The following is a 12,089-nucleotide window of genomic DNA, read 5'->3' on the forward strand; positions in this document are numbered from 1 at the left end:
AGCTGATGAAACCTTTACTGAATCTTAGTTTCTACTATTTGATTACATGCAAACTTTGTTTTAACAATTTCAAAATTGCTACCAAGAAACCAAAATTGTGGCAGCCTATATGGAAGAGTTTCAGCAACTACAATCCTAATGTAACTTGAGTGAGACCAAAGATCAACAAGTTGCAAGGTATGCGGAGAATGTTAGAGTGATAAGAGAATGGAAAATGCCAAAAAGCATAAGTGAGGTAAAGAGTTTTCATGGGTTAGCTACATTTTATATTAAGGTTCATTCAGAATTTTAGTGGGATCGTAACATCTATCACAAATTGTTTGAAGAAAGGAAAATTCCAATAAGGAAAAGATGCAAACCATAGCTTTGAATTGATTAAAGAGAAATTAACAATAGTTTTCGTTTTATTGTTGCCTGATTTTAGTAAAGTTTTTAAGTTAAAGTGTGATGCTAATAGAATTAGGATTGGTGGAGTACTTTCACAAGAGAGGAAACCGATTGCTTTTTTTACTGAGAAGTGAAGTGAAGCTAGACAAAAATGGTCCACCTACCAACAAGAATTATATGTAGTGTTTAGATGTTTCAAGACATGTGTTAACCTAACAAAATTTGACACAACACATTAACCCGACACGACATGATATTAAATAAGTTAGGTTAGGATTATGATTTTTGAAACGAAAAGTAATTCGGATTAGGTTAGGGTTCACTTTTAAAAAATAGAGTCAGGTCACGGGTTACATAATGCTAACTCGAATTGACCTAAACTAACTCAAAAATTTTAAACAAAATATTGCATAACATCATAACAGTAAGAAAAAGAAAACCTAATATCCTTTATTTCTTTTCATTTGACAAAAAAAAAATCAATCCATAAAATCTATATTCTTTAATTTGAACCAACAAAGAAATTGATATTACATCACCAAACATAAAATCTACATTACCGAAAGACATTTATTTTAATTTAATAACTCTTTTTGGGAGACTTGTAAAAGATTATTTGTTTTTTCTTTTGTTTATGTATTATAAGTATTATTGACTTGAAATTATTATGTGTGGTGTGTCACATTCATACACTAGTTCCTTCCATGTTTTTTACGTTTTCCACCTTATCACTTTCTTTCCATTAATCCCTTTTTCATTTGGCTCTTCCATCCAACCTCCCTTTTGCCTCAAATCATCCTTTAACATCTTGTCTCTCCATGTGTCAACCTTGTTTTCCTTCCACGAATCGAATGCCTTAGTCTTCCATCATTCACTTGCACTAAAAAAATAGACTCACCATCAAGTCGTCATCATGTAATGAACCATCTAAATAAGGATCATATCTATTTCGACAACCCTAAACCTTATGATACCCAAACCTTAAGTTTATCTTTGAAAGCACTAGAGCTCTTCTCAACTAATCAAACAAATCCTCGATCCTTGGTAGTAGGTACTTATTTTTTATTGTCGCCTAATTAAGTTCTTTGTAGTCAATACATATACACATCGATCTACCTTTCTTCTTAACAAAAAGGATCGGTGCATCTTATGGTGTATGACTTCGCTGAATAAACCCACTATCAAGTAACTGTTGTAACTACATTTTCAATTCTTAAAGTTTTGTTGGGGTCATATAGTATAATGCCTTTGATATTTGTGTTGTTCATAGAGCTAATTCAATGTTGAACTCTACTTCTTACTCAGGTGCTAACTTGACAAGTTATCCAAAAATACGTTTGAAAACTCATAAACCATCGAAGTGCCTTCCATATTGCTAATCATCATGCTACATAAATAAAATCTATTTATTACCTGTGCCAAGTAACTAGCATATCCTTTATTTAAAATCTTGTGAGCCTTGACACTGCTAATCATTAAACTACATAATTAGCCCTTACCAAAGGAGAACTCGTCCCCATTTTCCAAGCTAAACTTGACCTTCTTCTTTTTACAGTTGATCTTGACCTCATACTTATCGAGGAAATCCATACCAAAAATCATATCGAAATCAAGCATCTCAAACATGATCAAGTATACTATCAATTCTTGACCTTTCAATACCACTGTTTGACCTAATAACAAGTTGCCACTCAGTATTTTGTCACCATCAAGCATCCCAATACTAATATGGTTCACTGTTGTAGGTTTTAGCCCTAATGTCTACATTAATCCTTAAGCTACCAAAATGATATGTTGCACCTAAATCAATGAAAGCATATAAAGAAATAGTATGGAAGAATAGATGTGTTGGCTTTAACCTATACCTATGTAATTATATACACCTTGGCTTATCCTTACTTGTAAGTTGCCCTAATCTTATTGGAGTCGCTGCAACTCTTATAGAACACTCTCTAGCATATGCCTTGGTTGACTATATATGAAATATATCCTATAACCTGGTTTACACTCTTTTGGATGCTTGTGACTACACCACTGGCATACTAGAGGTTTTTCTTGATGGAACCTTTATCCCTGTCACCTTTCTTGGATCTTATTGGCTCAAAGGTCTTTTTCCTTTTTTTACCCTTGTCCCCACCAGTCCTCTGACTAGTCATATCTCTTTAAATTGAAACCCTTGCTAGCTCCTTGGACTGCTACCTATGAATCCTGTTCTCTATCTATGCAGTCCAACATAATCTCTGCCCTTATAGCCTTATTTAGGGCCTCAAAATAAATAGCGGAGGCATGGTCCCTCACCATCACCTCTCTACTGAGGTCAACTCAGAGTTAGACAAACATTTTTATCCTACCTTATACCGTGTCAATTACTTTAAGGCACAGACAACAATAACATTAAATTAGGTAAAATATTCACAAACTGTTATGTTGCCTTATCTCAGATTGAAAAACTCTTAGGTCTATGATCTTATGGTATATGCTGACCTATGCTCCTCATCAAACATTTGCCTAAAATTGACCTATGATATACCTTTTATAGGACGAATGGTACACATAAGCCTTCACCAAGCCTTGACATCCCCCTTGAGTAAATAAGTAGCATACTTCACCTTTTCTTGGTTAGTTATAGTAACATGGCCATGACCTCCTCTATGGCTTTCAACCATTCAAAGGCCATAATTGGATTGATGGTTCTCTTAAACTTTAACAACTAATATCTATCTGCTAATCCATAAATTAGGTGTGTCTGTCCCTTCACGTTAGTTATTTATTAGACTGGGGGTTGAGTAGACTACTAAATAGGTGGTGGTTGGATCAAAGCTACTAGTACCTCGACTAAATGCCCAATACTAGTAGATAGTTCACAATGCTCTCTTAACACCTCTTGAACAATATTCTGGTCTTAAACACCTCAACCATCCTTGGTATCGGGACTAGTGACTATACTAGTGCCAAGATCGATGTTGGTATTGGTGTTAGCATTGATATCAGTGCCAGTGTCTCTAAATGGCTTTCCTCTCAGATGAGAGCATTCAATTGGCTAAACCTCTTCATACTACAAAAATACACAGAACTTAGAATGAAACATATCAACAATTATAACAAGTAACTGACTTACAATGGTTAAGGTGTGGGAGTGATCGACACTACTTCGGTTGCTAATTTATGCATATTCTTATAAAAACTATTTTCAAAATCTTTTAAGGTTTTCAAAACCATGCTCTAATACTAAAAATATAACACCGCTCTTCGAAAATATACCCTTAGTAGTAATTATCTCGAAGTGACATGTCATGTGTGAATTAATATTTAAATTAAACACTCATTTAATGTATATGAATAAGTAACACTGTATTTTTTTTTTTTACTATTAAGTAATTACAAATAAAATGAATTTAGCAAAAGGTGTCCCGAAAATGAATTTAGCAATTACAAATAAAATCATTCATCCAAAGTGCATAATTTCATAAAAAGTTTAACTAAGATAAGAAAATAATTGTAGTCAGATATATAGTTTAATATGCTGATCCATTTATCTCTTTGCCTGCCCCATTGTCTCTCTTACTTGCAAATACAGAATAAAAAACATAGTGAGTATAAATACTTAGTACGTACTTATGATTTCAATGGTATTCCCTATTAGCCTTTTCATGATAGAGTCTCACTATTGAATGTATCCTAAGCGTAATGGCTAAACGCTTGTCTCCAGTGCCTTTTATAGGCACATCTGCTTAGATGCACACCACAATGAGCACCCATCTCATGTACCTCCTATAACTATAATCAAGATAGACGCCCATCTCAAGTGTCGCTTGCCTCCTCTTAAATAACAAATTATTTCATTCCACTTTTAAGGGCCGAGACATCTCATCAATTAGCTCATGCATTTTCAATACCAGGTTGTCTTATCAATTGACCTTCGATACGACTCACCCATAGTTATATACAATTATTTCCATATTTCTGAACTCAACCCCAACCTCTTACAATCCCTTTACGAATATCCTTGACAAAGTCTCATCGTCTCATGCATCCTGATGTACCTAGTTAGACACCCATCTCGAATGCCTTCTAAGCCTTTGTATTATACGAGACATTCGCCTTAGATACCTTTTACATCCATATTCATCAAATTCAAACACCTATCTCAGGCATCGCTGATATCACATATCGAATTAATTCTATTTTCTTCTTATTCAGAACCGAGACATCTCATTAATCGACTTGATTTCTCTAGACTAGGACGTCTCATCAACTGGTCTCTAGTATGACTCATAATTACAAATGCTTATGATTAAGGCTATGATTTCGAGCTCGATCAATTTTGAACACAAAATCCATCCCCTCTCCCCATCTATAAATAGTACTAGCATTACCTTTTTAAGATTTGACTCGAACATGAAACACTTGGCATAGATGCATCATTGGCTACTAGAGTATATTTTAAATGATGCAAGTGCACTATAGCCTATGGAGGTGCACATATAGCATACCAACCCAAAATGCATGACTAGCATGTAATTATGCAATTTTCTTCTCTCAATCTAGAATTTCATCCATGACTAGCGAGCGAAAGGCATACCACCCTAGAGATTTTGCACACTTAATGCTCTCTCAACACCTTTTGAATAATATTTTTTATCTTGGATGTAACCTCTCCTAACCAATAGTGTATTACAAAAAAACGGTAAGAGTTCTCTTATTTTGGAGAGTCCGGAGAAATTTTTTTTTTATTATGCCCTGTAACACTCCTAATTAGCAATTCATACAAACCGATCCTACCAACCGACTGGATTTTCATCAACATAACACAATTAACAAAATAAATACTTAATAGTAACCATAATAAAATTACCACCCATAGAAACTTTATAACCAATTTCAATGACTAGCCATGTATATATACATATATAGATATATATGCATAATCACATATATACATATAGGAAACAAAATATATACATATCCACCAATATTTATATCAAGTGTATATATATGCATATATTCACATATACATCAAAAACATATAAATCAACAAAAATATGATGTCCTCCTCCCTTAGCCTCATGTCTCACTAGTGCTTATCGAGAACCTTTGTTGCAACTCTTTACCTATAAAATATTAAATTAAATGGAGTGAGCGACCATGGCTCAGTAAGAAAATCATACTCAATGCTTAAAGCATTTTATACCAGTACTAATCTCTTCCATACTCAGCGTGTCTGGGCTATTCACATACAAAATAATTGACCCAAAACACGTATTAAACATATATCATAATTCTCTTCTTTCACCCATTTATTCATTTTCTTACTATACAAATATGATTCACTCGTTATGATTTATGCATGTATAAGTGTCATGACTTTTCTATTTTCTGATCGTACATTTTTCTCAACTATTTATCAGCCACATAGGCTTGCATGCATGATTCTAATGCAAATGAATTTCATAAAATATTTGCTAATTATTCTTTTTTGTTTGTCAAATATTTTCATTGACCGACCTAGACTATATAGGACAGTACTCGCAGTCACCATACAAAGTACAATCCTCTCTTGCAAGCATATTTCTCTATTTTTTCTTTGTTGTCCACACAATACAACTGGTATCTTTCTTTGTTGTCTACATAGTACAGCTAATATCCTTCTTTGTTGTTCACATAGTACAACTGATATATTTCTTTGCTGTCCACACAATATAGCTCGTGTGTAAGGCTTTTAAGCATGCTTTCTGCTTTCCTGTATCATATGAGTCATTATAAAACCAAAATCACTTGTTTTCAATTTTCTGAAAACATGCATAACTTAGAAAATATTTTTCCTCTTTCTTTGTTTTTCTAAAATCATGCATATGCTATGATTCCTCATTATACATGTATAATCATAATATGAAATATGCCTATTCATTGTTTTTCCTTATTCTTTTCAAGCCTCATCGAGCATCAGATTATTTTCTCATGTATTTACATATATTTCTTGCATTCCATATGAATATACATATTTATTATAATGGTTTTTACACCTATCATGCACATAATTAAGCAAAATTAACCTATATCACATAAAATGACATTTTTATCCTTATGGTCAAAAATTACATGTTTACCTTTAGTGCAAATTTTTTCATCAATTCATCATTTCTTACATATTCAACATACAAAATCCACTAAGCTAACCCCAAGAATATGATGTCTAAAATACCCTTATGGCAAAAATTACATCATAAGTTCTAATGAATTTTTTTATTCTTTTAAGTATAAATCACCTTAATTCTATACCTTACATACTTATACAAATAAAGGTTATTTGAATAACCTAACTCAAATTACTTCAAGTATGTAAAGTATAAAATTCTTACTTTTCCTTTGCTAATTAAGTGATTTAAGTCTATGCTCCTTCTTTTCTTCTTCCTAGCAACCTTAATCAGCCAAAAACATAATCATCCATCAAAACTCTAAACTTGACATCTCTTAAAAATTAATTTTTTTATGTTAAAATTTACCAGAATTGATATATCTACATTTTTTATAATTGGAGGCTCTGGAAATTAGGTGGTTTAGCTAGGTTTTTTGGTGAATTTTTGTTTAAAGAGAAACTTAAGCAAAATTATGGAGAACTCTCAGCTGAGGAAGAAGAAAATGAATAGTTTGATGGTTTTATAAGCATTTTGGACTAATTTACCCTTAACCTTCTCTAAAAATGACTATTTTAACCTTAGCCAATTACCAAAAACCCTTATCACCATTATATAATTTCAAGTGTGTCATTCAATTTACATTCCCACTTTGTCTCTTAAATCTTTCTAAAATGACCATTTTACCCCCTTTGAAAATTATTGCTCATTTAATAGTTTTCTATAATTCTTTTACAATTTCTTTAAACAACAAGTTATAAAATCAACTCTAGAGGTAATTTTAAAAGTAGAGTTTATTGACATACCTGAATTCGGATGTTACATTGGACACCTCAACCATCCTTAGTGCCAAGACTAGTTACAGTGTTAGTGTTAGTGTCAATGCCTCTAAATGGCTTTCCTCTAGGATGGGAGCATTCAATCAACTAGACCCCTTCATGCTGCAAAACCACATTGAACTTAGAATGAAACATACCAATAATTATAACAGGTAACTTACTTACAAAGGTTAAGGTGAAGGAGTGATTAACACTGCTCAACTACTAATTTATGCACATTTTTTATAAAAATTGTTTCAACACCTTTTGGATTTCCCAAAACCATGCTCTAATACTAAAAATGTAACATCCTCTTCGAAAGCATACCTGTAATGCCCTTAGGTATATTCCAGGGGTATTTAAGTCTTTTGACTCTATTTAGAGATATTTCCCATTTTAAGTACATATATTTGTTTTACATGTATATGTGTGTTTATATATATATATATATATATATATATATATATATATATATATATATATAAAAAAAAGAAAAAAAAAAAAAGGAAAAAGACAAAGAGAAAAAGAGAAAGACATAAGGCTTAGATATAAAGAGAAAGAGAAGACTTTTCCATCATTTTTACATCTTCTCCCGTAAAGCTCCAGCAGCCAGCCTCCCTTCATGTTCTTTTCTTTTGTTTTGTGAAGCCAAAGGAAGAAATTGAAGAGATATTGGAAGATAAAATAAAAAGAAAAAAAGAGAAGCACCTTGGAAGCTTTGGTAACCAAAGATCTCCTTCCTTCTCCTTTCATCTACGTTTATATGCATGTTATGTGAATATGTTAGTGTGTTTTGGTATTGATTTAAAGTGATCTTGGTGATAAAGGAAGCAAAACAAAGAGGAGGAAGCCAACTTACAAAGATTTGGCTTGAAACAAGGTAAGGGATACCATCCTTGATATGTAACATGTTTTAGGCTTTTAGTTCCTTGGATCTATGTTAGAAATGTTGATTTTAATGTTGAGGAATCTTGTTTTGCCATTTGGGATGTCTATATATGTGATTTTGTTCATGGCAGAAAGTTACAGAATATTTACAGTTTTTGCCACTGAGTTCGTCCCATGTTTTGGCTGCCTTATTTGATGAATTATGAGTGCTATTATATCTCGTTGGAAAGCTCTTTGAATTCTCTTTCCAATGATATATATTTTGTATGAATTAGAGATCATTTGTACTGTTAAATATTGTATAAACCGAAAAGACTGTTTTACTCAAAAAAAACAGAGGAGGCAGTTTTGTCACTGAGTTTATCTCATGTTTTGACTGTCTTATCTATGGAATTATGAGTGCTATTATATCTCGTTGGAAAGCTCTTTGAATTCTATTTTCAGTGATATATAGCTTGTATGAATTGGGAATCATTTGGATTGTTAAATATTGCATGAATCACAAAGACTGTTTTATCAAATAAACAGAGGAGGCAGTTTTTGCCACTGAGTTTATCTGCTGTTTTGACTGCCTGATTGAATGAATTATGAGTGCTATTATAGCTTGTGGGAAATATCTTTGAATCCTCTTTCCAACGATATATAGCTTGTATGAATTAGAAACCGTTTGGGCTGTTAAATTGTATGAAAAAGAAAGCTGCTCTGCAAAATAACTGTTCTGTGAACAATATTTCGTAGTTTTGGGCAGGAAAGAAAGAAAGAAAGAAAGAAAGAAAAGAAAGGAAAGGAAAGGAAAGAAAGGAGAAAAAAAAAAGAAGAAAGAAAAGAAGAAAAGAAAAAAGAAAGAAAAGCAAGAAAAGGAATTTGGGGCTCAAAATTTAGGGGTCGTCCCAAGAGTAATGTCTGGTGAGTTATGAATAAATTTAAATGGAAGCAAAATTAGTAAGATATAAGACCCGCATGCATGCTATAAACTATGAGGGGGCACTTTACACTACACCGCCCGCAATAGGGCACGTCCGTAGTAGGACACGTCCGTAGTAGGACATAGACCCCTAGTAGGGTCCGCTCGCAGTAGAGCTCAATTCAAATTCAGAAATTGTGTAGTGAGAGAAAAAGAGCTTGAGCTTAGAAAAGTGTCAAATCCCTATAGTTAGCTTCCAGAAAGCATCAAATAGACACCAGATGGGACAAAGTATGACCCAAATAGTAAAGAGTGAATTAAATTACCCCCTCAATCTCTTATAGAGGTTAGGATGTGAGGTTGAGTCCCAAAAGTGAGTTAGAACAGGAAAGAAGATCGTTTACTTGATTCTTTCCCCTTACTGAGTGTTCTTATCACTCATTCCCTTTTCTTTCCTGATTGCAGGTACAGGTGATCGAGGTAGCTGCGAGGCAGGGTCAGGTCAGTGTAGATAGATCCGGCTGGAGCAGGTTATCTTTGGTTTATATTACATACATACAGTAGCATGTTCTTATCAACTTTTAACTTTTTGAGATTATGGTACAGTTGCATATGATTACTCCCTATTTTCAGATACTTTCAGATGAGTCTTCATATGAGTATATACATCTTTTGTTCGCTTCCAGATTTTCAATTTTCTTGAAATACTTCCTAAACACTTTTAATGAGACATTTATTTTAAAGTATTTTTAAAAAAGAAAAAAAATAGACGCTACGAATATTAATTCGTAACATTTCTCCTTTGATGGGTAGTACTTCTAGGGAGGAATGTTACAATACCTCTAAAGGTAATTATCCTGAAGTGACATGTCACATGTGAATAAATGTTAAATTAAATACCTATTTAATGTATATGAATAAGTAACACCATATATTTTTTTAAATATTAAGTAAGCATGCCAAAAGATGTCTCAAAAATGAACTTAGCAATTATAAATAAAATCATTAATCCCAATGTGCATAATTTCATAAAAAATTTAACTGAGACATGAAAATAATTGTAACTAGATATACAACTCAGTATGCCGATCCACTCACCTTCTTGCCTGCATTGTCGTCTTTCTTATCTACAAATTCAGAACAGAAAACAAGGTGAGTATAAATACTCAATAGGTACTTATGATTTCAATGATATTCCCTATCAGCTTTTACCCAATAGAGTTTCAATGTTGAATGTACCCCAAGCGCAACGATTGGACTCTCGTCTCAAGTGTCTCTTATGACCATTTGTCTCGAGTGCACACTAAATTGAGCACCCATCTCAAGTATCTACTATAACCATAATCAGGATGGACACCCATCTTAAATGCTATTTACCTCCCCTTAAATAATAAATTATTCTCATTCCACTTCTAAGGATCAAGACATATCATCAATCAGTTTGTGCATTCTCAATACTAGGATGTCTTATCAATTAGCCATCGATATGACTTACCCATAGTTATATACAATTATATCTATGTTTCTGGATTTGGCCCTTTAAAATCCCTTTAATAATATTTTGGATGGAGTCTTATCATCTCACACATCCCTGATGCACCTTATTAGACACCATCTTAAGTGCCTCTTACACCTTCATATTAGATGGGACATTCGTCTCAGATACTTCTTACGTCCATATTCATCAAATTCAAACATTTGTCCCAGGTGTTGTGCACATCAAGTATTGAATTAATTCCATTTTCCCCTTATTCAGAACCGCGACACCTCATTAATCGATTTGATATTCTCTAGACCAAGACATCTCATCAACTAGTCTCTAATATGACTTATAATTACCAATGCTCATAATTAAGGCTATGATTTCGAGCTCAGTCCATTACGAACACTTATGGATACCAAATCCGTTGCCTTATCCCCGTCTATGAATAGTGCTAGCATTACCTTTTTGAGATTCAACTTGAACATAAAATACTTGGCATGGATGCATCATGGGCTACTGAAGTATATATTAAACAGTGCAAGTGCACCATAGCATATGGAGGCTCGCATATAGCATACTAGCGTAAAATGCATGGTTGGCATGCAACTGTGTAATTTTCTTTTCTCATTCTAGAATTTTGTCCATGACTTGCAAGCGAAAGGCACACCACCCTAGAGATTTTGCACACTCGGAGTGTATGTTGCACATCTGATGTGTGCGTTGCACATTTGACACTTACTTAAACGCCTGACATGCCTAGCCACGAGCCTGTCATTTGGTAGTGCTAGGCGATGACCTAGCTAGAGCACAATCTGCACCTCCTATGCACGATTGTGTCTGGCATCTCTCGCCTTGCGCTCTAGCTGACTTTTGACAAAGAACTCATGTAATTTAAATTTTAAAAGGTTTTTAAGTTACATACCATAATCCTTCATTTTCATATGTGCATAGAACTTCATCAAAATATCTAAATTACAATTCATCAACACCATAGAATATATTATCATCTGATACTCGACATATGCACATTCAAATGCCATGACATATGGAATCTTTGTATATCAACATTTTGCAAACACAATCACCATGACTTACGTGACTCCTATGCAAAAGAACACACATGCACAAACACCATTGCTTACATGATTTTCATGCGTAAAATATACAGACACAATATGTGAGGATTTTCAATGAAGAAATCTAAATGCAGAAGACAACAGATGATGGTCTACCTGTCCTTCGGTGATTACAAAGGTCTTCGCATGGTAAAGTTTTCCCTGGCGATTTCCTTCCCTTAACGACACATAGAAGGCTCAGTCATTCTCTCTCAATGAGTAAGGTTGTTGTGTAAATTAGAATTGATCATTTGTCCCCCTTTTGTGTCGTGGCTTTGCATATAAAATAGAAGATGGTGCTTTTTTCCATGGTAATTTCCTTTTGTTCCCTTTTTTCTTCTTACCGTAGTTTTGGAAGTA

Source organism: Mangifera indica, chromosome 9 (assembly GCF_011075055.1).
Source record: "Mangifera indica cultivar Alphonso chromosome 9, CATAS_Mindica_2.1, whole genome shotgun sequence".
Lineage (NCBI taxonomy): Eukaryota > Viridiplantae > Streptophyta > Magnoliopsida > Sapindales > Anacardiaceae > Mangifera > Mangifera indica.